The sequence below is a fragment of the Diabrotica virgifera genome, chromosome 2, assembly GCF_917563875.1.
Source record: "Diabrotica virgifera virgifera chromosome 2, PGI_DIABVI_V3a".
NCBI lineage: Eukaryota > Metazoa > Arthropoda > Insecta > Coleoptera > Chrysomelidae > Diabrotica > Diabrotica virgifera.
The window spans coordinates 96,435,633-96,463,363 of NC_065444.1; the positions used below are offsets into that span (position 1 = coordinate 96,435,633).

At 33.7% G+C, this 27,731-nt stretch overlaps 1 protein-coding gene across 1 annotated transcript in view; it reads right to left on the reverse strand.

The window, feature by feature from the left end:
* The window catches only part of LOC114326389 (transmembrane protein 198), a 270,298-nt gene extending 251,263 nt beyond the window's left edge, over positions 1–19,035 (reverse strand). The window contains exon 1 of the mRNA XM_028274749.2: positions 18,724–19,035. The gene's annotated coding sequence lies outside the window, so the exon portion shown is untranslated. The remainder of the gene's footprint in view (positions 1–18,723) is intronic.
* Between the last annotated feature and the right edge of the window lie 8,696 nt (positions 19,036–27,731).

The window sequence follows — 27,731 nt, forward strand, 5'->3', positions numbered from 1 at the left end:
ATAAAGTTATTAAAATAAATCAAAACTTTGTGAGTTATTATTGTGCTACAATAAAGGAATTGTTGTAAGGATTACAATAAATTATAATTTTTGTGGAAATAGCATATGTGTTATTTTTCACTTTTTCCTAAAAAATTCAAAAGGGTTCTCTTATTTTTATCATAACTTGCTTAATTTTGAAGCTATTAACTTCTTCTGGTGCTCATTTGATAGGTATTCTGAAGTGCTTTGACAAGTGTTTAGCAGCTATATTTTATAAAATGGGAGCAAATGGGGCAAATATCTATTTGTATAACAAGGGAGGAAAGTGCTACTTTTCCTCCCGAGAATGAAGTTTACTGCACGACTCGTAGCGGAGGACAGCAATCATTCAAGGGAGGAAAAGACACTTTACTCCCATGTTATAAATATGATTTTTCCACCTTCCTCAAATAACAAGTCATTCTTTCATTTTTAAATAATTTATTTACGTATGTAACTAACACAATATATTATTAGAAAACTAAAACTAACAAGTAGGTACGGCAGAACTGTCAACTGTCAAATATAAGTCAAATTATTAATGTAAACATTGTTAAATCAAAATAACAACTTACTGTTTTTTCCATTCTGCAAAATACAGGGTGTTCTATAAATAAACGTTAAAATGTATAGATACTTACGTAATAGATAATAGAATATTGTATAGGGCCTCAATAAGTTATTTCATCAATGACATACCATGACGTCACTTTTACTTTTCCTTCCTAGGGAGGAAAAGTACGACTTTGCTCCCTACAATCTGGTCCGGAAAAGTATACTTTCGATAGAGGTAGGTGGAAATAGCTATTATCCGTGGACGTATTTTATAAAGCTATATTGTACATTTCTGGACCTCGGAGGTAAACTACACTATGTCATTTCGAGCAAATTTGGTTAGCGTCTGTTTGCAACAAAATTTGGAGCACTTAGGATGTTAATAAAAATCTGATGTATTCCATAATCGGTTAAAAGACAATATGACAATATTTTAATAATAATATATAACAAATTTGTATAATCCAACTAATAGAGTCTATTAAAAACACTGATTCAAAACAACACCATGTCGACATAGTGTAGTTTACCTCCGAGGTCCAGATTTATCTTTTACTATGTTATAATTTTATATTCATCATTGACACGCATATGGGTAATTGTTTAATTTTTTTAAAAGAAAAAAATAATACGCCACCGAAATATTTCAAACTAAAAATAATTTTTGAATTTCTCGTTCAATTTGTGACAAAAATTGTTTCTGTGTTTTAGAGATGTTTCCATCAGAAACTGCATTCCTAGAATCTGGGTCCATGTCGTATCTATGCATTTCATGGACGCAAATTACACCTTATGATCGGTTTTCTACATAGATGTGCGAGTATTTTTCTTTGTTTTTGTTGATAACCTCTAGGTTTATGGTGATCATTTTCCAAGATGGTTTTAACAAGAATCATGTTTTCTCATTTGGGAACGCTTCTGCTTTCTTTTTGAGACCGGTGGTTGAAGTTACGACGACACAGTACTCCTAGCTTCTACTCAAGAAGATCTGCAAACACTACTTGATAGGGTCGTTGAGAGCTGTATGGAAGCAGATCTGGATCTGAACATACTAAAAACCAAAATACTCGTAATAAATGAACAACAGCATATAAAACCCATCAATATACGTAAAAAATACCAAACTTGAGCAAGTTGGTCCCATTGTTTAGGTACTTTGGATATCAGTTAAATTGTAACGCAGCGAGTCACGGTGAAATTAGATCCAGGGTAAATCAGGACAGAGCCGTTTTATGGATGTCCAAAGTATTACGTAACAGAGACCTAAAATTGGCATTGAGAATTTGCCTACTTCGCTGCTACGTGTTCTCGGTCTTACTTTATGGTGTCGAGTCTTGGACTGTGAATAAAATCGACTTAAATTGCCTTGAGGTTTTCGAAATGTGGTGCTATAGAAGCATTTTAAAAGTTTTTTGGGTGGAGAACATTAGAAATTTTACAATACTGGAACGTCTCAGCAAGACAACTGAGATTATAAAAAGCATCAAGAACAGAAACCTGGAGTATTTCGGACATGTAATGAGAGGTCCCAAATATAGGTTGCTACAAAATATTATTCAAGGAAAAATAGTAGGCAAACGCAGTCCACGACGAAGAAGAACTCCGTGGTTGAAGAACTTGCGATATTGGTATGGTGTTGATACAAGCATGTTATTTAGGGTGGCAGTGAATAAAATTAAGATAGCTATGATGGTAACCAACGTTCTGAAAAGACATGGTACATGAAGAAGAAAGTGGAAGGATTAGCCATCTCACTACATTCAAACTACTTATACAGGATATATTGTATTGGAACACGAATAATGGGTGTAACAAAAATACAGGTCATAAATTAAATCACATATTCTGGGACCAAAAATAGTTCGATTGAACCTAACTTACCTTAGTCCAAATGAGCATACAAAAAAAGTTACAGCCCTTTGAAGTTACAAGATCAAAAACGATTTTTTCCGATATATCGAAAACTATTAGAGATTTTTTAATGAAAATGGACAAGTGGCATTCTTATGGTAGGAACATTTTAAAAATAAATTATAGTTAAATGTGTGCACCCCATAAAAATGTTATGGGGTTTTCTTCCCTTAAACCCCCCCCCCAAACTTTTTTGAACGTTTCAATTAAATTATTATTGTGGTATTAATACCATTAGTTAAACACAATGTTTTTAAAACTTTTTTGCCTCTTAGTACTTTTTGGAAAAGCTAGTTTTTATCGAGATATTTTGAATATTTGTCAAATCCACCACATATTTGTATACTGGTACGTACGATTGTACCGGGTGTCCCAATAAGAATGGCTCTCGGCCATATCTCAGGAACCGTTTATAGTAGAGCTTTGAAATAAAAAATTTTATAACAAAAGTTGCCTCAGGAAAAGCCTGGAAATTATTTTCATAATTGTGGGTCCACCGCTAGAGGGCGTAATTGAATATCAAAAATAAAAAAATCTAAATTTTACAAAATTTTCCTAATGAAGGGGCACTGGAAATCCGATTATTGTATTCTTCATAAAATTCTGCGCATATTTGATTTAACAAGTTTAACTCTACCTTTGCAAATAAAAGGTGGGGGTGAGTGGGAACCTTGTTATGAAAAAATGGCTGTAAGTCCGGTTCTGCTAAATCAAATTTTGAAAACTGGGTCTTGTTGAAGACAGATCTTTTTCTTCAATGTAAGCGTGATAATTTTGAACCATCCTAATAAGTAATAAGCCAGTTGGGAGGCGGTATTTAATTTTTTTCAGAAATCTAGTTTTCTTTGGAAAATATTAAATACAAGTATGCATTTTTAATCATACTTCATAAAATTAGATTAAATTAGCAATAGAATAGCGAAAACCGCATGTCGATACCTTTTTTCTATCTCAAGATATCTCGAGAAACGTGTAAATTTTATACACAACTGTTACTATCACCGGTAAACTAAGTTAATGAAAAGTAGTGTGCTGTGGAAAAAAAAACAAAATAACATTTTCCAAATGTCAACGTATAAAAATATAATTAATTAAAACAACAATATAAAGCGAAACAATACTATTAAAATTAAATATAACACAGAACAAAAAGAACTACTTAGTGACGAACTAAATATTCAAATTGTTGCCCATCATACACTACTCTAGAATACATTATCCAGAGAATACTAAACGCCATTCAAAGCATATCGAGAGCAGAAATTGAGACTGCTGTTCAATCTACTCTTGAAAGAGTAAATGTTTGCAACGAAAATGATGGGCAAAAATTTGAACGTTTATGTCATCACTAAATAGTTGTTTTTATTTCTTTGTAATAGGGCTTTTCAACGCTTCTCATTTGTTTCGAGCCTCTGTCATATGCCGTATAATCCGTGTACAATATTAATATACGAGATATGAACGAGGCTCGAAACAAATGAGAAGCGTTGAAAAGACCTAATATACGTTGACAGCTGGAAAATGTTTCTTTGTTGTTTCCATAGCACACTACTTTTAATGAATTTCGATTACCGGTGACAGTAACAGTTATGTTTTTAAATTTGCACGTTTTGTGTAATATTCTGTTGCTAATTTTGTCTAATTTTGTAATATGGTATTAAAAATGCATGTTTGTATTTAATATTTTCCAAGGAAAACTAGATTTCTGAAAAAAATTAAGTAACGCCTTCTAGCTGGCATATTACTCAGTAAGTTGGTTCGAAATCATAACTTTTACATTGACGAAAAAGATCTGTCTTCAACAAGACCAAGTTTGCAAAATTTGATTAAGCAGAACCGGACTCACAGCCAGTTTTTCATAACAAGGTTCCCACTCACCCCCACCTCTTATTTCCAAAGGTAGACCTAAACTTGTCAAATCAAATATGCGTAGAATTTTATGAAGAATACGACGATCGGATTTCCAGTGCCCCTTCATTAGGAAAATTTTGTAAAATTTAGATTTTTTAATTTTTGATATTCAATTACGCCCTCTAGCGGTGGTCCCACAATTATGAAAATAATTTCCAGGCTTTTCCTGAGGCAACTTTTGTTATAAATTTTTTTATTTCAAAGCTCTACTATAAACGGTTCCTGAGATATGGCCGAGAGCCATTCTTATTGGGACACCCGGTACCATAGAGACCTGGTAATAATATGAACATTTTTTTATAAATTACAGTTTGAGGTATATTTTGAACCATAATAGAAAAGAAGCCACATCTCGATAAAAGGTGCCTCATCGCAAAAATACTAAGAGGCAAAAAAGTTTTCAAAACATCCTGTTTAACTAATGGTACCGCAATAATAGTTTAATTGGAACGTACATAAACATTTGGGGGGTTTAAAGGCACAGAACCCCCATAAAATTTTTATGTAAACATATTAAAAAAGAAGCCGCATCTCGATTAAAACCGGTTAATCAAAAAAATATTAAGAGACAAAAAAGTTTTAAAACATTGTGTTTAACTAAGGGTACCACAATAATAATTTAATTGGAACGTACAAAAAAGTTTGGGGGGTTTAAGGGAACAAAACCCCCATAAAATTTTTATGGGGTGCACAAATTTAACTATAATTTATTTTTAAAATGTTCCTGTCATAAAAATGCCACGCGTCCATTTTCATTAAAAAATCTCTAATAGTTTTCGATATATCGGAAAAAATCGATTTTTATCGTGTAACTTCAAAGGGCTGTTCATTTTTTTGTGTGCATATTTGTACTAAGGTAAGTTAGGTTCAATCGAACTATTTTTGGTCCGAGAATATGTGATTTAATTTATGACCTGTATTTTTGTTACACCCTGTATATCCTGTAACAGGATTTTTAAAACAGATATTTGTTAGAGCACACGATATCTTTTGAACGAAAAGAGACTCAAGGTTCATATCGTGTTTTGTTTTGGAATACAAAGATCAGTTTCATCCGTCCAATGAAGTTTTAGAAAAAAAAAAGGTAATTTTTATTGTTTCCTGTTATAACATTTCCATCAAAAAAATCGGTCAAATCCATCAAAGTGTTGTTATTCTATTAAAGTAAGAGTTAAATTTAATTTCAGTTAAAATCCATAAAGATCTAAAAATGAAATTACTTTCACAAATAAGATAGGTAATTACACAGGTAGATACTTTCGATGGTAATTATAATCTTTAGTTTTACGAGATGTTATAAACGGACATAACAGTTTTTTTTATTATAGTTTACGTATTCATTAATGTCACGATTAAATTAGTTGTAAACGTATAGAATTATATTTAAAGGTAATTTACTAGATTTTTAATATGTTTAAAGATAGTCTTATTATCTACAGATAAATGGTAAGAGTGTAAAAGCTAGAGAAAGGGAGCACGAGAAATCTAGATGCAAAGAGATGTATAAGGAAGTACTTGGCCAACATTCGCTGAATTGAAAACTGACCAATATTTCCCAGTATATTTCGAGTATAATGTTGTTCTGAAGCTATTTCCTTATGGCATTTTTATGATCAACTATTTTCAATGGGAAATAAGCCAAAATTTTACCAAAAAAATGATTTTATTATCGTTTCGACGCCCAAGTCGGGTGTCGTTGTCAAAATACAAAATAATTCTAAATTAAACAAAAATGTTGTTGCTTAGTAAAAAATTCTTCTAATAATTTATTTAATCCGACATGTATTAATTCAGACATGTATTATACATTTTAAAGTAGAAGACTTTAAAATGATATCGCCAATATTTATGAGTTGCGTTCCTGGGACGACTTTACTAAAAGATAGTTCATTCGATTACATGGAATCAAATTAATATTTTATATTTTAGTATTACTTATTGTATATCTATGTATTATTAATATTATTTATAATTTAAACATATTAAAGTCAAAATTTGGTATTAGTTTTTTGAAAGTAAATTAAATGTAAGACCAAATACTTACGATGTCGGGATAGTATCACGAGGTTTTTTCCTGGTTTTCCCTCGTGATTTACTATTAGTCCAGTAAATGAACGGGAAATTCGGCGAAACCGTGTAATTTTCAGGGGCAACTCCGAATTGCATGAAAATTTGGATTTATATTCTACTTACTTTCCACTTCAAAGTTGAAATTGTGCCGTTGGTTGCTTTTACTTGGGGGGTGACAGTCATTTCTTCTCGGGGGTGAAAAAACATACGTTCAAGATAAGACCGGAAATGGATAAATTGACTGATTTTAAGCAACTTTTGTTCTATAGAGTTTTTTATGTAAGTCAATACTTTTCGAGTTATTTGCCATTGAAAATGTTGATTTTTCGACAAAAAACTACGTTTTCAGACGGTTTTTCGCAAATAACTCAAAAAGTAAATATTTTATCGAAAAAAATATCCTAAGCAAAACTGTAGCTTATAAAAAACCCAAAAAATGGTGTTTCAGTAAAGTCTATCAATCAAATAAAAACAAAGTTGTAGCTCATGAAAAATACGTTCTTATTCTTTTAATTACAAATCGAATATTTCAAGGTGAAATCACCGAAAAATTAAGCACTTTTCGGGAAAAACCCATTTAAACTTTTTTAAAGTGTTTATAAAGAGCTTTGTTTTAATTGTTAACAAGAGTTTTAGCATTAAAAATAAGCGAGTTACGCTCAAAATAAAGTTGGCCCTCTTTATTTTGTAAAAAATCATGAAAATTTCGCCGTGTTTAGCTCCCCAAATGAAATTAATCGCTACCGCTTTACATACAATTTACTTACCTATCTATTTTTTATATGATCTGTTAGTCTCACCGGTTTAAAGTGTTTATTTTTGAAAGGGTTATAATTGAGAAAGCTTGAATGGGTCACTAATCACGAGTGTATGCAAATTTTGAACAGCCATATCTTAACCAATTTTTGTCTTACCGAGAAACAAAATGAAACTAGCATATTTATAATAGCAAAACCTACATTTTTTTACTCTTGAAGATTTTTCTTATCACTAATACTTTTTAAGTTATTTTGAAAAAATGACATTTTCAAAAATTTTTAGAAATTTTTTTTTACTATAAAACCAAATGTTTTCCAAAATAAGCACTTCAAACCAATCAAACTTACAGATCATATAAATAATACACATACAGTTAAAATAGATGGTAAAGCCAAACGAATAATTTCATTTAGGGTGCTAAATAGAGGCAGGGTTTCACGATTTTTTTTTTACCAAAAAAAAAGGGGCCAACTTTTTTTTTCAGTGTAACTCGTTTATTTTTGATGCTGTAAACTTTTGTAAAAAACAAATAATTAGTTTTTAAACAAATAATTAGTAATTTTCGATACTTTAAAAATGGTAATAAGGTTTTCCCGAAAAACGCTTCTTTCTTCGGTGATTTGGCGTTGAATTATTCGATGTGGAATTAGACGAATAAGAACGTATTTTTCATGAGCTACAACTTTGCTTCTACTCAATTTGTAGACTTAACTGGTACACCATTTTTTTCGTTTTTTTATAGGCTACAATTTTGCTTTTACTTTTTGAGTTATTTGGGAAAAACTGTCTGAAAACGTAGTTTTTTGTCGAAAAATCAACATTTTAAATCGCGAATAACTCGAAAAGTATTGACTTACGTAAAAAACTTTATAGAACAAAAGGTGCTTAAAATAAGTCAATTTATCCATTTCCGGCCTTATTTTAAACACGCGCTTTTCACCCCCGAGAAGAGGTAAATGTCACCCCCCAAGTAAAAGCAACCAACGGCACAAATTCAACTTTGAAGTGGAGGGTAAGTAGAACCTAAATCCAAATTTTCATGCAATTCGGAGTTGCCCCTGGAAATTACACTCCAAAACTGTCATTTATTGGGCTATATGGGAATATAAAATCTCTAACGCGAGAACTTTTACTGTCATCGTTGCATTTGGTTGTCTTTTTAAAGACAGATCACATTCTATGATTTTTTTGTGACGGATATTCTTGAGTTGGGATTGATTTCATGTAATCGAATGAACTATCTTTTAGTAAAGTCGTCCCAGGAACGCAACTCATAAATATTGGCGATATCATTTTAAAGTCTTCTACTTTAAAATGTATAATATACGTCTGAATGGCCAATATAAATGAGTCAGATTAAATAAATTATTAGAAGAATTTTTTTTTGCTTAGCAACAACATTTTTGTTTATTTTAGTAGTATTTTGTATTTTGACAACGAAACCCGATTTGGGCTTCGAAACGTTAATAAAATCGTTTTTTTGATAAAATTGTGGCTTATTTCCCATTGAAAATAGTTGATTGTTTCGAATATAGGCTCGCTATTTATACGAACCTTTCTAATAAGTATACAGTGTGTCAATTTGAGAAGCTACCACCCTCTATAATTTGGTTCCTATAGAAAATCTAAAAATATGCAAAATCACGTCAAATATATTTGTGAGAGGAACATTTTGTAGATTAGTTTTCAACTAAATTACATCAACCCTTTAGCGGAGGCGTCAACAACCCACAAAATCTTAAATGGAAAGGGGGGTTGAGTGATACCTCATTTTAAAGGTCGTGCAACCACATTTTCGAAATTACCACATACATGATATTTCTTTTTAGGACTTTTGGAAAAATCAAGTGAAACCGTAAAGTTACTAAGTATCGAGTTCAGAACTCCAAATTTTTTTCTGGAGTATTGAACTACAAATTAATTTTTTTTGAGTATTGGAGTATTTTGAGTATTTTTGGAGTATTTCTTAGAAAAATCAAGTAAAACCGTAAATATATTAAGTATCGAGTTCATCATCATTATTCTCTTTGCCTTATCTCTATGCGGGGTCGGGTTCCCTAATTGCATTTCTCCACACAGTTCTATCTTGGGTCATATCAATATTAATCCCCTTTACCAACATGTCCTGCCTAATCGTCTCCCCCCCCACGTCTTCTTTGGCCTTCCTCTCCTACACCTTCCAGAAATCTGCACTTCAGCTATTCTTCGTATTGGGTGATTAACGTCTCGACGTTGAACATGACCAAACCATCTCAACCTATGCTCTCTCATTTTGGCATCAATTGGTGCGCCACCTAGACTTCCCCTAATATACTCATATTTAATTTTATCCTTTTTTGTCACTCCACTTATCCATCTAAGCATTCTCATTTCCGCCACATGCATTCGTTGTTCCTCTTTCTTTTTCACTGCCCAACATTCAGTTCCGTACATCATAGCCGGCCGTATGGCTGTTTTATAGAATTTTCCCTTCAACTTCATTGGAATTTTCCTGTCACACAGCACACCACTCGCTTCCTTCCACTTCATCCATCCAGCCCTAATTCTACTGCATGCATCTCATTCTATTTCTCCATTACTCTGTAATATTAAGTATCGAGTTCAGAACTCCAAAAATCTTTTGGAGTATTGGGTCCAAAATTTTTACAAAAGTACTGAAAAGAAATATAATGTACCTATGTGTTATTTTTGAAAAAGTAGTTGAAAGACCTTTAAAATGAGGTATCACTCAACCCCCTTTATTCATTAAAGATTTTGGGGGTTGTTTCCGCCCCCGGTAGAGGGTTGATATAATTCAGTTGAAAACTGCTCTGCAAAATCTCCTCACAAATAAATTTGGCGTGTTTTTGCATATTTTTAAATTTTCTATAGGGGCCAAATTAGAGAGCGTAATGGCTTTTAAAATTGACACACTGTATGTGTTCATCAATTAATTCGTTTTGAAACCATAGACCAGGGCCGAAATCTTAAAAAATGGTGAAAATTGAAAAAATAATAATAATCAGTTGAAACCAATTGTAAAAATAAGAAAATATAAGAAAAATTAAAGGAAAAATAATTTACGAGTGATCTGAGGTCAGGAAGTGAAATTAGATAAATTGTTAAGGTAAAACGGTTATCAGGATTTTCGGAAAAACTACTAGTTGTATGGAAAAAGTTAAAACAAATAACAAAATTGTAGGTAATAAAAAAATCTACAGCTTTTGTGTTTACACTTTTTACACATAGTGAAAAATTTATGTGAAAAATACAAGTAACCGAGTTTTTGGTTTTCTATTTTTATCTTCCACAGCAAAGTTTTTTCGCGAAATTAAAATGTTAACCATTCACATTGAACAGGTTATCCAGTTCAATGTTAATAATAAGGTCAAGATTATAATAAAATAACAAATATAAAAATTTAATGTTTTTAGTAATATTAAAAATAATATTATTCAGGGAAGAAACCGAAATATCCGATAATCAATTTGGCTTTATGCAGGGCAGATCAACAACAGATGCAATTTTCATTGTATGGCAACTGATGGAAAAATACAGGAATAGAGACCAACGCTCATATTATGGTATTCATTGATCTTGAGAAAGCATATGATAGAGTTCCTCGAGAGATTCTGTGGTGGCACTCAAAAAGAAAGGAGTCCCTGGCGAATATGTAAAGATTGTGAGAGATATGTATGAGGGAGTAATGACTAGTGTTAGGACAGGTGTGGGAGTGACTGATAAATTTCAGGTGAAAGTAGGATTGCACCAAGGCTCAGTGCTTAGTCTTTATTTATTCTCATTAGTTTTGGACCAGATAACAGCGAAACTACAGAGTAGCATTCCATGGTGCCTAATGTATGCTGATGATGTAGTGTTAGTAGGAAATAGTGAAAGAGACTTAGAACAAAAACTGGAACAGTGGAGACAGTCTCTGGAAGGTTTCTAAGGTTTAAAACTTAGTAGGACAAAAACAGAGTACATATTTGGAATGTTCTTTTAAAGGTGGAGATACTACAAATAAAATGGTATCTTTGGATGGTGAAATGAATGTGAAAAGTAAAAGTTGGAGACAACCTCTGGAAGGTTTCTAAGGTTTAAAACTTAGTAGGACAAAAACACAGTATTTGGAATGTTCATTTAAAGATGGAGATACTACAAATAAAATGGTATCTTTGGATGGTGAAATGAATGTGAAAAGCAATAGTTTTAAGTACCTTGGATCGGTATTACAGAGTAATGGAGAAATAGATGGAGATGCATGCAGTAGAATTAGGGCTGGATGGATGAAGGGGAAAGAAGCGAGTGGTGTGTTGTGTGACTGAAAAATTCCAATGAAGCTGAAGGGAAAATTCTATGAAACAGCCATAAGGCTGTAATGGGCAGTGAAAAAGAAATAGGAACAACGAATGCATGTTGCGGAAATGAGAATGCTTAGATGGATGAGTGGAGTGACAAAGAAGGATAAAATTAGAAATGAGTATATTAGGGAAGTCTAGGTGTGGCACCAATTGATGCCAAAATGAGAGAGCATAGGTTAAGATGGTTTGGTCATGTTCAACGTCGAGACGTTAATCACCCAATACGAAGAATAGCTGAAGTGCAGATTCCTGGTAGGAGTAGGAGAGGAAGACCAAAGAAGACCTGGGGGAGACGATAAGGCAGGGCATGTTGGTAAAGGGGATTAACATTGATATGACCCAAGATAGAATTGTGTGGAGAAATGCAATTAGGAAAGCCGACCCCGCATAGGGATAAGGCAAAGAGAATGATGATAATGAAAAATAATATTATTCACTACAAGTAGATTTCTCAAATAAAGTGTCCTAGAGAAATGGCTTAAAAATACAAACATTATTTTAAAATCTTCTTCTTTTTCTTAGCTTTCTATCGTCCATTTTTGGACATAGGCCTCCCCCAACTAATTCCGTGTCTAGCACTGTTGCCCGTGAGGCTCCATTTGAGTTCTTCAATTTTTGTTTGTTCTACTTTTTATCTGACAATCGTATATCTAACATGCACTTTCACTTGCTCTTTCTGTTGTGGCTAGTTATTTATATTGGCATTGGTTAGGATCCAGGTTTGCCATCCAGATAGATGCACTGGTTGAACACTTTGCTCCTTAAATGTTGAGGTATATTGCAGTTATTAAGTATCCTACTAAGATTTCCAACTCCTGTCCATGCCAGTCTTCATCTTCTAGTCATTTCCGCAATTTGGTTATCTTTGTTAAGAGCTTATATAGGGTATAAAAGCTTATTTTGTATCAGTAACATTAATATCAGCCTTAGCTGTGGTTTTTTGCATTGCTATGTATGGTCAATACTTCTGTATGGAACGGAGCCCTGGACGCTCAACATAACGCTGATGAATAAGTTAGAAGCATATGAACTCTGGCTTTATACAAGAATCTTGAAAAATACCTTGGATGGAAAAATAAAACGAAAATGTTCTGAGAAGAATAGGTACAGATAGAGAGCTGCTAAAGATCATCAGTTAGAAAATTTAGCTAACTGAGAATATAATGAGAAACTAAAAGTACCGCCTCGCGCTAGTGATCATCCAGGGAACGATTGAAGGAAAACGTGGTCCCGGTAGGCACCAGATTTCATGGCTTAAAAATATCAGAGACTGGACCGGCCTTGATTCAATATCTTTGTTAGAGCCGCATTCGACAGAGACAGATTTGCTAGTGTAGTTGCTAATTTCCACTAAAGGAGACAGTACCTCAAGAAGAAGAAGTATATGATAGGTTTCGTTTTATTAATGCCCAACCTAGGGAGCAAGTTTGTTTAATTTTAAAAATATGTTTTGAAAACGTTTTTCGATATAAAACTCAAAACGTCAAATAAAGCATTAATTTTTAAAGTGATTCAATTTATAACAATATTACTTTGTTATTTAATTAAATCCACAGACATACAGAAGGATCAGCGTTCAGCTAGCGCAAAAATATCCACACATTTTCAAATTAATCCGCAAGTTATTTTTAACCCGGTTCAAGCCCCTATTAACAGCAATACCGTCCTACCCTAATCTACGGTGTACATTTGTATGACACAACTCTCTCCACTATATTGCCAAAGCCCCGATAAATATAAACAAAAGCAATCGCGAACTACGAAAGTAGTCCCGTAAAAAAGCACGCTATCTTCTATTGACGATTTGCACCTGCCCTAGTTCAAAACTGCTTGGAAACAGACAATTGTACCACAATTAGACATAAAAATAAAAGAAATCGCTGCTATTAAATATGCAAAATATTGTTGTTGGTGTTCGAAAAGTAGAGTAGAAGAAGACAATAGAGTAGAAGAAGAAGGCAGCTGAGACGAGACGAAAAGCGAATATACTAAAAAGAAAGAAGGAGCATATAGAAAACCAACTGAGATAACTAGAGAAGTATAACATACAAATGGACACACAAAAATTCTACAAGAAAATTAACCCCAAACCAGAAAGGAATTCAAACCTAGACTATCAATAGTTAGAAACAGAATAGGAGAAATCATTGGTGATCAAAATCAGAAATTAGAAAAGTGGGCAGAAAATTTTGAGTGTAGATTAAAAAAGGTGAGGTTACAAGAAGCAAAAATCCAGCTCGAAGGCATGGACGACGAAAGAGAGAAATATAACATCCCAACTATTCCCAACAGAGGAAGACGTCATCAAAGCAATACAAAAATAATTGAAAGAAAACAAAGCTCCTGGAGCCCTTCTGAACTTTTAAATCATGGCGCAAAAAATATGGCCTATAGTCTAAGTAGGCTAGTAGAAAACTACCAGAAGACTGGAACTTAGGTATAATAATTGCACCTATTCACAAGAAAAGAGACCAAACAGTTTGTGATAGCTATAGAGGAATTACCCTCCTAAACGTGACTTACATTCTTTACGATCGACTATTAGACCGGGCAGTATCGTCGCCCCCGCTAGCGCAATTATTCCGATTCGATTTTTTTGCACAAACTTACTCAAAAAGAGGTTCTTATAACATATCCACAGGGTGCCGGGCGGTGCCGTGGTCGAAACATTTTTTAAACAATTTTTTTAAACAAATTCACAAAAATAATTTTTTATTTCCACCAATTTTTTTTTAGATAATTTGGGTTATTCTGAGCAAAAAAGATCTCCTGTCATTTTTGTCTAAAATTGACTGTTGTCGAGTTATAAGCGATTAAAAATTTGAAAAATGCGAAAATGGCCATTTTCAAGGCTTCATAACTCGATTAAAAATTATTATTATGAAATTCAAAAAGTGACAAAATCAAGAATAATAAAAGAGTTATCATATTAATTTGTAATAAATAAAAATGACGTTGGGTATTAATAAAGAGAAAAATTTGTAAAATATTTTTTTTTTCAATTAGAAGCATGTAATTACATATTTGATCTTGGTTTTTAATTCCAAACAACTTTTCATAATAAGAATTTTCGATATTCAGAGAAATAAAGGTACTTTACCCTTGAACGAAATTCATATTTTTTACATACCTCGTACAATATTGATAAAATTTGATATATGATGATTGAATCTTAGGTTTTAGAGCATGCAGAACTTTTTATGAAGAATAACTTTTTTTCGTAAAATTAATAATAAAAAAGTTTCCCATATGTTTCCAACTTAAGTAGACACGCTGTATAACAATAACAAATACAATTTGATAAATGATCAATAAAAATAATATAATATAATAGATAAATGGTCAATAAAAAAAATATAAACAAGTTACAAAAGTGAAGCAAAAACAAAACCAATATATTGCAAAATTACTATAAATTGCAAAATTCAACATACAACATCTAATAAAACACAAACACAGGAAATAATAAGTTTAAGCTGCTGTATGTGACACGCAAATATAGATAAATATACTTTAGTTACTTGTACATTTCTGTAATTTCTTAGTTAGTCATTAAGAAACTCTCCTACTAAATAATATGGTCTTTTAGCTAAATGAGCTTTTGTCATTTTACGGCACTTGAGGAAAGATGTTGCAGATTTAAGTTGTAAAGGGAGATGGTTGTATAGTTTTTTTGCGGAATATAGTATAGATTTCTTTACTAACTCAGAAGACGGGATCGGTAAATAAACATCAAAAGTTGAATTTCTGGTGGAGTAGTCATGATGAGGCCTTGCTGCAGGTGTTTACGAATTAAGCAAACAGTTTCTAAAATATACAAAGATGGAAGGGTTAAAATATCGTGATTTTTAAAGTAACTTCTGCAATGGGTTGTTCTTCTGAGGCCAAACAGAGATCTTATTGCTCTTTTTTGTAATTTGAAAATAACATCAAATTGGGCAGCTGTACTAGACCCCCAAAAAGTAAGACCATATCGAAGATGAGACTCGAACAAAGAAAAATATGTTATTTTAGAAGATGCTAAATTGAGTTCCTTCGAAACAGATCTTATGGCATAGCAGACTGAGGCGAGTTTCTTACTTAACAAATCGATATGAAGGGACCATTTGAGGTTGCTGTCTAAAAGAATACCAAGAAATTTTACAGAATCAACGGTAGATACCTGGCTGTTATTCACAACCAGGGGTGGAGAGCACCTTTATATGATAATGCTACCGTTTTATCCACGTTAAAGGAGAGTAAATTAGAGTCAGACCAGGTTTTTATCGTAAGAAGATCAGAAGTTATAGTTGCATGAAGAGTTGCAATAGTTGAGTTGCTCCAAGTGATACTGGTATCATCAGCAAAAAGAAAAATTTTTCCATCGATTTTTAAATTAGTGATGTCATTTATAAAGATAAGGAAAAGTAGAGGATCCAATACTGAATCTTGTGGTACTCCAGATACAATGTTTTTGAGACTAGAGTCAGTATCATTTACTCTAACCAGTTTTTTCCTATTATCTAAGTAAGATTTGAACCAATTCAAAAAAATACCTCGAATTCCCTAGAAATTTAGTTTTTTAATCAAAATGTCGTGATTTACACAATCAAAAGCTTTGGCATAGTCACAGAAAACAGTAGCAGTATAAAGATTATTGTTTAGTGCTTGGTAAACCTCGTGAAGTACAGAAAACATGGCATCAGTAGTACATTTATTAGTTAAAAAGCCGAACTGATTTTGTGATAAAATATTGTTATCAAAGAGAAAAGACATAAGTCGTGTTTTTATGAGACTCTCAATGATTTTTCGCCACCTTTGTGAAGAGGAATAATAATAGCTGTCTTTAGGCACTCTGGAAATTTACCATTTTCAAACGAATCATTTTCAAAGTCATTAATTAGTGAGACGAGGAGTTCTAACACATTATCTGTGAGATTTGAGATTTTTATGGTCCATCAGTACTACAAGATGATTTGCTTTTGATACTATTGATCGTTTGGATCAATTCAGATTTATAGATTGGTCTTATAAAGAATGAATTCGAGACAATTCCTGAATTAGGGAGATAGGAAATGGGATCTTGTTGAGACTGTATAGTTGATGTTTTGATGTTTTGTTGATTTTCAGGGTTTGGAAGGGCAAATGTTTGAGCTGCCTGGGTTTTATTTCGAAGATCGTTTATTATGAACCAAGTTTCTTTTGCAACACTTTTGGAGCTTCCCAGACGATTTTGATAGTAGGCTTTTTTAGCTGATTTGATGAGTTTTAGGTAGGTGACTCTGTAATTGGTGATATATTGAGTGACAGAGACGTTGGTAGTAAATTTCTCGATATAAAGTAGTGAACGCATATTTTTGGCTGATATGCAGATACCTTTGGTAGCCCAGGGTTTTGCGATGTTTTGGCTTAATCGTAATTAAAGGAAATGCCTTATTGAAGATACAGTATTATAGCTTCTCTAAAAAATCACTGAAATTATAGTCCATGTTCGTAGAAGGAAAATTCAGTCAGAAGTTAAACATAAATTTTGGAATTTATGAAAATTCCGAGCGGAAAAAATCCTACCTAAAGGTCGGGTTTTCGAGGAGGGTTTGCTAAAGATGTTAAATTTCGTATATACTGCTTCATGATCCGATAGTTCCGCATTAATAACTGTAGAGCAGATATCAAGGGGTGAGAAATCGGAGACAATATAATCGATTATGGTAGATGTAGTTTTTGTAATCCTTGTAGGAGACCATATGATTCAAATATGTTGACCAAGAACATTTGGGTAGGTAGCACAAGCAGCAGCATAATTTATGTTGAAGTCCCCGCATAGAATTTTTCTGCTTTTGTAAGGCAAGTCATCTAACAAATTTAGCAGGTTCTGAAAAAATAGTTCCACGGAAGAGTCAGGTGATCTATAGATGCAAATAATGTAAAGATTAAGATTTTTATTAAAAACTAAGGAAAACTCAAAGAAGGCTTCATTCAACAGAAAGTCATATTTTGTTATCAGAGAAAAATCATTGTTTGCAGAAAGAACTAGGGTGCCTCCATGAGCTGAGTTTGGACGATCATACCTAGCAATTGTGGTATATTTCTCTACAAAAAAGGCTCGTTGACTTCAAGCCAGTGTTCTGTAACCGCAACTATCTGGGGAAATCTAATTCCTCTAGAAACAAAAATAATTCGTCAGTTTTATAGAGAATAGGCGAAGGATAAGAAGGAATGGAAGGTGATTCTGGAGCAGATCAAGACCCACCATGGGTTTTTAAAACGTTTTTCGATATAAAACTCAAAACATCAAATAAAGCATTTAATTTTAAATTTGTAGGTTATTAAAAACAACGTTTCTTCATATTAATTATATTAAATTCTAGATTCCTACGCATTTCGTGCATCTAGCTGTATATTTTGTCTCCCCACAGACAAGGAGTAGCGTTCAGCTGGCGCAAAAATATCCAACCCTTTATCAACATATTTTCAATTTCAATTATTCGCAAGTTATTTTTAACCCGGTTCAAGCCCCTGTTAACGTCCTACCCTAATCGACGGTGTACATTTGTATGACTCAACTCTCTCCACCATATTGCCAAAGCCCCGATAAATATAAACAAAAGCAATCGCGAACTACGAAAGTAGTCCCGTAAAAACGCACGCTATCTTCTATTGACGATTTGCACCTGCCCTAGTTCAAAACTGCCTGGAAACAGACAATTGTACCACTTGACACAAAAAAACAAAGGGATCGCTGATATTAAATATGCAAAATATTGTTGTTGGTGGTCGAAAAGGGTGGGAAATTCCCACAGAGGTATTTTTAAATTTTTTGACAGAAAACATATGTTGAAACAAATAACGATCGCTATTTCTGTAAATATTTGGAATGACAAAATTGTAATATGCGAAAACCATAACAGGAAATGACAAAGATTTGCAGTATTTTTCAAAATATTTACATACACAACAATAACATTAACACTAAATTATAGAAGTATTGATTTTTAACAAAGATTATCCAGTATTGTTTTTTTACTGAAATAGCAAAACTGTTTTCGATATTATTTGGCAAATAGCATCAAAATCAAAAGATTATAGGCACTATGTAATTAAATGAATGAATAGATACAGCCGAAAGTTTTCTTTGAATCGTCGAAACATAACATTTTTACATACGAAAGACACTCACCATGACTTTAAAAACCACCAAATCCTCTTCCTGCTCACTTTACACTTGTACTCCAACGATTACTAATTAAACCGTTAAACTGTAGCGTAAAGAGAAAAGAATCGCGGTTGAAGAGTCTCTTCTCGTTGTCACTACTTGTTAAACACCACAGAGTTGTCGCGGAGCATCACAGAGCTACTAAGTGCCTGGAGTTGAAGTCGATGGCAAAGGTTGACGTTGCTGTGCGTTTGTTGATCGTGAATAATTTGTTGACGTGCAATGCACTACAGACTGCAACGCGGGCCAACGCGAATTATTTTGATGTAGTCGCGTTGATCGGAGGATAGTCGCGTCGAAAGCGATGGGACAACGTCGCGCGTTGTTGCCAACGTTTCTGAACGTAAATCCTAGAGACGAAAACAATGTGAAAGAACAAAGAAAGTGATGGAAAGTATATATATATATATATATATATATATATATATATATATATATATATATATATATATATATACAAACAAACAACTAGTTTATTAGGGTTGCAGTCAGAAGGTTGGCCAGGATGTTAAAGAAACACTCTTTTGACTTTTTGTCTAGCTTTCGGAATGGTTTTATTCCTTTTTCAAGACTCTGTAATATAGATAAAAAGAAATATGTAAATTTTTATAAAATATCACAATTCGTCAGTTCAACTTACTAGTCGTTGAGATTATTTAAAAGCTTTATGACCCTCAACAATACTAACACAAACATAGAATACAGAAAATAATGGACAAAATACATTCTAAAATTTGGTAAGGATGGTAAATTTTTATATTTATTCTATGACATCTTTTGATGGTGTTGTGTAAAACACACCATCAAAAGATGTCATAGAATAAATATAAAAATTTACCATCCTTACCAAATTTTAGAATGTATTTTGTCCATTATTTTCTGTATTCTATGTTTGTGTTAGTATTGTTGAGGGTCATAAAGCTTTTAAATAATCTCAACGACTAGTAAGTTGAACTGACGAATTGTGATATTTTATAAAAATTTACATATTTCTTTTTATCTATATTACAGAGTCTTGAAAAAGGAATAAAACCATTCCGAAAGCTAGACAAAAAGTCAAAAGAGTGTTTCTTTAACATCCTGGCCAACCTTCTGACTGCAACCCTAATAAACTAGTTGTTTGTTTATATCGACAGTCACTAATATCCAGTATTTCTTATATATATATATATATATATATATATATATATATATATATATATATATATATATATATATATATATATATATATTTTCTTAAAACTTTCTTTCGACATACCCTAAATTGTAAAAATAAATGCGTTATTTGACTGCGATATTTTTTTAAAAATATCTCGATTTTTGGCGTAATACTACCTAACAAACGGGAAAAGAAATACATCTTTTAGAATTGAAACAAAGAATAGAGTGTACTATGTTTAAAGACTGATGTTTACGCTTATTTCATACATTTTTGGACATAGCCAATCCCTCGACTGTATCTAATGCTGTTCGTTTTGTAACATCTTCTTCCTTTATGTAAGCAATTTTACTTGTCCATTGCAGTCGCGAAGCTTCCATGTAACCACTGTTACCATTGGTAACAGTTACAAATATTGCAAATAAATATTTTATGACTACTACGAAATAATTCCATTTATATTTTTTACCAACAGAAATACTTGTTATAGTACCTAATTCAGTAAATACCCAACTAGACACACGAAAATATTGGCGAGATATGTGAATCCATGATACGTTATCATATGCCGTTACCAATACTGGCACTGGTAACTGTAACGCAGGAGAAACCTCGCCATCGCTCGGGACTAGCTCTGAAAATTTTGAAGGACCGACGGGTCTAGAGACGGCGTGCGGGTATGCGGTGCATATCAGTATTGTTACCATTTTGAAGATTGGTAAAACGTTGGTTTATTAGTATGTTTAGTACCTATTACAGATTACAGTGTGCGTGCATTTAAACATGGAAGAGTGTTGCTACTATTGCGTAATTGATGAACTACTTGAAAAGTCATTCTACTTGTATATTTTTTTATATATTATTTTAAAGAAAAAAATGATATTATTGAAAATGGAAGAATTAAAATATAAACAATAGTTTTCAACATCTGTTCTTTTTCTTACTTGTTCATTTTTTTATGTTAATTTTATGGTAGAATAATATGTTTAGTTTGTTTATTATTTATTGTTGTACCTGTTACATGTACATAATTACATACATATAATTTGGGAATAGTGATTTGTTTAATTTTATCCCACAGGATTGAAAACAAAAACTTATACTTGGGAGGTTCAAAATATTTTTTTAAATAGGATTTTTTTACATCTGGTTTTGGTAACACTTTAGAAAAAGTCACGCGTCGCCACTGGTCCATTGGAGGGTTGTTGTCCCTATGGAAGATTTTCACTCCATCTCTCTCGAAATCATACATACAATTAAAGAACAATTACAAAATCAGATACATATTATGACAAATAATCATATCAGATGTATGGCTTGGTGCAACTCATTCTTCAGGGCAAGATGTATCGAAAATGGATGTCAGAGAGAAGCTGGTGGAACCACCTCATGAAATGACAATAATTCATTATTCTCGTGTAATAGATAAAAAGTAACGCTAATATAATATTATGATTATGAAACAAATCAATAAAGTTAAAATATTCTCATATGATGTCGATAATTTAAAACGTTTAATCATCATCATCCTCCTGCCTTCTGCGTCCAAAGTTGAACATAGACCTCCCCTAATTTCTTCCAGTTCTGTCGATCTTAAGGTTTCTGAACCTTTTGATGTCCTCTGCCCAACGTGAAGGCGGTCTGTCTCTAATTCTTGGGTCATTCACTTTGGTCATTAGGACTTCACACTGTCATTTTTTGGATCCTTCGTCCGTCGTTTATTCCGGCCATATGGCGTCATTTTTTGGATCCTCCGTCCGTCGTTTATTCTGGCCACATGGCACGCCCAATTCCACTTCTGCCATGCTATTCGCTCTATGACATCGGTGACGCCTGTCCTTCTTCTGATTATCTCGTTTCTAACGCTGTCTCTGAGAGTCAATCCAAGTAGTGACCGTTCCATTCTTCTTTGGGCCACTCTAAGTTTGGTTGCTGTGGCCTGGGTTAATGATAGTATTTCGGTGCCCTAAGTCATGACTGGAAGCAAACATTGATGGAACGTCTGCTTTTTCAGATAATTTGACATGTTGCTCTTGAAGATGTCTGACAGAGCTTCCATATGGGGCCCATGGAAAGGTGATTCTCCATTGCAGTTCTGCAGTTTGACTGTCCCTGGCAATTTGGATTTCATGGCCTAAATATTTATATTTATTAACCAATGCTATCTCGTTGCAGTCAACTTTTGAATTTTCACTTGGTACCAGGTTTGTCATGTTTTGTGTCTTTCCAAAAATTATGTTCAAACCAACTTTTTTAGAGGCAGCATATTAGTAAGCATAGTTCTAATATATTTTAAGTCTGTTATCGGAACCATGTCGTCCCTGAATCGTAGGTAGGAGAACCTTTCGCTGTCGACATTGATTCCTTTGGCGTCCCACTCCACTTGTTTGAAAGCATTTCCCAAGTACTGCCGTAAAGAGTTTGGGAGATAACTTGTCTCCCTGTCTAATTCCTCTTTTAATAGATTTGATAGATCTTTTGGTATCTTTGGTCATGGTTGCTTTATTGTATATGTTCGCGATCAGTTTGGAGTACCGATAATCTGTACGACTTTCCTTCAACGCTCTCATTACGCTGTTAATTTCTAACGTAGCAATATCTTTGAGAAAGTCTACGAAAGCTAAATTGTAGCGCAAAGAGAAAAGAATCGCGATTGAAGAGTCTCTTCTCGATGTCACTACTTGTTAAACACCACAGAGCTGTCGCGGAGCATCGGAGCTACTAAGTGCCTGAAGTTGAAGTCGATGGTAAAGGTTGACGTTGCTGTGCGTTTGTTTATCGTGAATAATTTGTTGACGTGCAATGCACTACAGACTGCAACGGGGGCCAACGCGAATTATTTTGATGTAGTCGCGTTGATCGGAGGATAGTCGCGTCGAAAGCGATGGGACAACGTCGCGCGTTGTTGCCAACATTTCCGAGGATAAATCCTAGGGAGAACAAAATTTAAAAGAACAAAAAAAGTGATGCTTCTTCAAACTTTCTTTCGACATAAAATTGTAAAATCAATTCTTTATTTGACCTTGACACATCGGTAGTTGTTTTCAAAAATATTTTTATTTTTGGCAAAATACTACTTAAGAAACGGGAAAAGAAATAAATAGCGATAATTTAAACAAAAAGTAGAGTCCTAGGTTTAAAGACTCATGCTTACGCTTATTTCATACATTTTTGGATGTAGCCAACCCCTGATCTCTATCCATTGTCGTTCTTTTTGTAACATCTTCTTCTTCCTTTATATAAGCAATTTTGCTTGTTCATTGGCGGGTTGTTGCCTCTATGGAAGATTGTCAATCCATATCTTGCGCGGTCGGTCGATACTTCTTCTACCACTTGGTGATTTGTCTACTGCTATTTTAACGACTCTTGTGTTTGCCATTCTACTGATGCGATTGTCTCCATTTTCTATTTAGTGTCCACTCATTTATACCCTGTACATTATATTTTGTTCTGATCTCGTCACTTCTTAGGCTGCACCAACATTGGATCCGTATTTCTCCGATCCGATCCGATATGGGCCGACGTTGAACTGAGTAGCTTCTCCTATCAATCGCCCGATATCGGATCAGGCTTCCCACTGCAGTGTAGGCACTGCGCTTATAGGGTCAATTTCTCATATCGAGTTCAACTCCAGTTTAACCTGAACTTTTAGTGAACGTCAGTTTAAAGTCAAAATCGTCTTTCTTAATTCACGTTCAACCGATGGCAGTTTAAACCATAGGCGTAACCAAGGGGGGTTTGGGGGTTATAACCCCCCAATTTGGATGTACTTTGAGATCTATACGCTCTGAGCTTCGCTGGTGGCGCTCCTAGCGGATTACTAATTCAACTTTCACCGGTAATTTTTAAATGTATTATTTGATTGTTAGCGCTTAATATTTACAACGCAAAAAAGTAATTAAATTGTAATCGATTTTTTTAAGATTTTGCTAATCATTTTGACGTTCTATTGATGAAATATTAATTTCTTACTTCGGATACTTTCACAATTATCGTGTAGATGGCGCTAAATCACATATTACGGAACATTAGAAAAACTTAAATTCAGTATTTAAAACGTAAGTATATTTAAGGTAAAAATATATACCACAGCTTTGACCAACTAATATTTTTTATAATTAATGTTTTTACTTTTAATTTTAAATTAATCACTTTGACATTTATGTCAAATTTCCGGTAAACGTTTACAGACTTGCCACTACTGGCGCTCGCGAATTTGTAAATATTCCCTCTACGTACGAGCTCACAGCGTATACGCTTAACACCATTACTATTTCATACCCCCAGAGACCATCAAGTAGTTGTAACCCCCCTTAGGATCATCCTGGTTACACCTCTGGTTTAAACTACGTTCAACTTGAACGGCCGTTCGAAGATTTCAGAACCCAGTTCAGATGATTTCATGGATTACGCATGCGTTGTATTAACACGCAACGCTGTCATAATATAAATATAACCTATTTTATCTACTCTATGTCATATTATGTACATAGATATATAATACTCATTATGTATAAGTTTTTAGTTTGTGAAAACTGTCATTATAGATAGCAGTGCGTGAAGGGTTTAAAGTGTGCGTGAAGTAACAATGTATTTTAAATGGGATTTACTTTTTCGCACACTTTCAATGGGTTTTTTGGCACACTTTCATATAATCAAATATCCTTAACTTCGCGTTGTCATGGTGATGACAATATGAGCAATGACTTACAACAAATTTTTTGACAGTTTTGTGGTTTGAAAGTAGTTAGGATTTTTAAATGTCAAAGTTCTAAAAATTGTAGAATAGAAATGAATTGCAGTGACGAAGAGTTACAGTTTTTTATTTGTTTATCGTAGATAAAATATTGTATGAAACTGTGCGTGAAGTACTTTTTGCGAACTTACGCGATGTATAGCACTCGCTCCGTTGTCGCTCGTGCTCTAATAATCGCGTGCGTTCCCAAAGAGCATACTTCACGAACTGTTTCATAAATAACTATTATCATATTAAGACTAACGATAAACGATAACATTATTTTTGTTTTTATTACATTTATTTATAATTATTATTAAAATGACTATTTGACTATATATACTTAAATTTAACTTTATTCAAAAACAGCATACCAAAGGTCGTACAAAATGGCGATAGTTTTTTACCTTTTGCCATCTATTGACATTTCTCGAAAGCTGTAGAACGTGCACGGACAATGAGAAATGCATTCCAAACAAAACCGAAGTTCACCGGTGAACCTCGATCAACTGAACCATAGATTACCACAGGTATGAGAAATCGACCCTTAGGCCCGCTTGCTCATTCGGCGTTCAACTCAAGTTCAGCGCCATTACAGAGTTCAAGGTATGAAGTACATACCACATACAACGCTCTTCATACCTTGAACTTGGTTATGGAGCTGAACTTGAGTTGAACTCGGAATGAGCAAGCGGGCCTTAATAGCTTGAGTTTGTTTTCAATCCGACGTCGAATTGGATCGGATCAAAGAAATACGGATCCAATGTAGGTGCAGCCTTATTCGTTCTCTCAGTATATTTCCTGTAATTCTTCAAAGTATTCTCATTCCTCTTGTTTCCAGAGTTTTCTGAGCTTTGGCTGTGCCGGGTCTTGCATTGGCCGGCGAGTGTATCTAATCATTAGATACGCTGACAAGGCAGTAGTTTTTGCAGACAATTTAAATGATTAGCAAACAATAATTTCACACATATCAGGGGTATGGACTGTATCTTATTAAAAAAACAAAATGATAGTCATGTATCGCGAAATTATCTTGGAAGGAAAATATACCTTGGTAATATGATACACAGCCAATAGGACCACTCCATCGAAATAAAACAACGCATAGGGAAAGCAGGATCAGCATTCATATAGATTAAATCTATCTTCAGGAATGATGACTTACCATATAGAACCAAAGTCTCTATCCTCAAATGTTACTATTTTCTACCTAACTGTACGGAGTAGAGATTGGACGCTTTTTGAAGATTATTTAAAAAGCTCTAAGCCTTCGAGATTTGGTGTTACAGGCGTATCTTAAGTTGTTTGTAGAATTGAGAAGGAAAGCTAGATCATTCATACAATCATTAAAGAACAACAATTAGAAAATTATGGACCATATTATGACAAATGCGCGGAAATACGGCTTGCTGCAACTCATTCTTCGGGGCAATGTGTATGAAAAAAGAATACCAGGCAGTAGTTGGTGGCACCACCTCCAGGAATGACACAATACAATAATAATCAAACAAATCAATAAAATTAAACAACGTAGAATGAACACTTCTGTTGTATGTAGGTATATGAACTTATTAAAAAATTCCTTAAAATTTATCCACAAGGTAGTAGAAAATTACAATGCACAAAATGTTTTCGGTCATAACTGACGATCATCAGTCTGAACGTCCAGTGTACAAGTATTTGAAACTGGCCACTTCAATAGGTGTAAAAACCTCTAAATTACATTATTGCTACATTTAACATTGAAAAGTGGTCGACATTAAGTCGATGTATTAAGATTTATGGAATCCATGTGGATGTACGTCATCCTTGCTCGAAATTGCATTACAGTGCTCTAGTGAGAGGTTAACGACCATCAACAACTGTCTTTAACATCTCACTTGTCGTTGTCTCAGTTGGTCGTTAACCTCTCACTAAATAGAGCACTATGGATGAAGTACATACCTACATCCACATGGTATTGCATAAATCTTAATACATCGACTTAATGTCGACTACTTTTCAACGTTAAATGTAGCAATAATGTAACTTACAGGTTTTTTCACCTATTGAAGTGGCTAGTTTCAAATACTTGTACACTGGACGTTCACACTGATGATGGTCAGTTTTGACCGAAAACGTTTTGTGCGTTGTAATTTTCCACTACCTTGTCATATACCTACATCTAACAGAAATGTTCATTCTAGATTGTTTAATTTTATTGATTCATTCTACGTTGTTTTATCGAAGGTATACAGCCAACTACAGGGTTTACCCTTTTTAAAGTTTTAATAAAACTTAAGTTCAAATATTCTCATATGATGTCGATAATTTAATTTTTTAATAAAATAGTGATAATGAAAAAATGATATGAGGAATGCAACGCTCAACGTTGGAAGTACGACAGGTAAAGGAAGAGAGTTCGCCAATTTCATACAGAGGACGAGGATTTTTGTACTTTGTGAACAATAAACTCATTGGATAGGCAATAAGTCGAGAGATCTAGGAGATGGATGCATGTTAATATATAATATTTCGAATGGTCATGGTAGAAATGGAGTAGATATTATGTTGAACAACGAGTGGAAGGAACATCTTGTAAGGGTAACCAGAAGAAGTGATGAGCGTCTAACTGAATACAGGCAATACCGACGTGAACATCATATACGTGCCTACGCCCCACAAGCAGGGTGTGAAAAACAGGAAAATGAAGAATTTTGGAGTGCCCTCGATTGCGAGATGCTCGAGATTCCTGTAAACGAAAAGTGTTTTAAAAAGACTAAGTTTTCACTCTAATGGCATATAAAACAACATAATGCTATTCTACACCCCACCAGAATGAAAACAATGGGAACCTTCTCTGGTTACACCTCCGAGGCTTCTACAATTTGCAAGCCATACGGATGCTGAGACTAAGGAAGATGAGGGAATTCTACAATTTGCAATTCACGTCCCATCTGCTCAGCGCGGTAAAGTTCCAACGAGAATGGTTCCCTTCATACTCCACACAGAGTAAATGTAAATCAAAAATGAATAACCATTTTCAATTTCGTTGCAAAACGAAAACACAGCCGAACCATATTCTAGTCCAATCAGAGA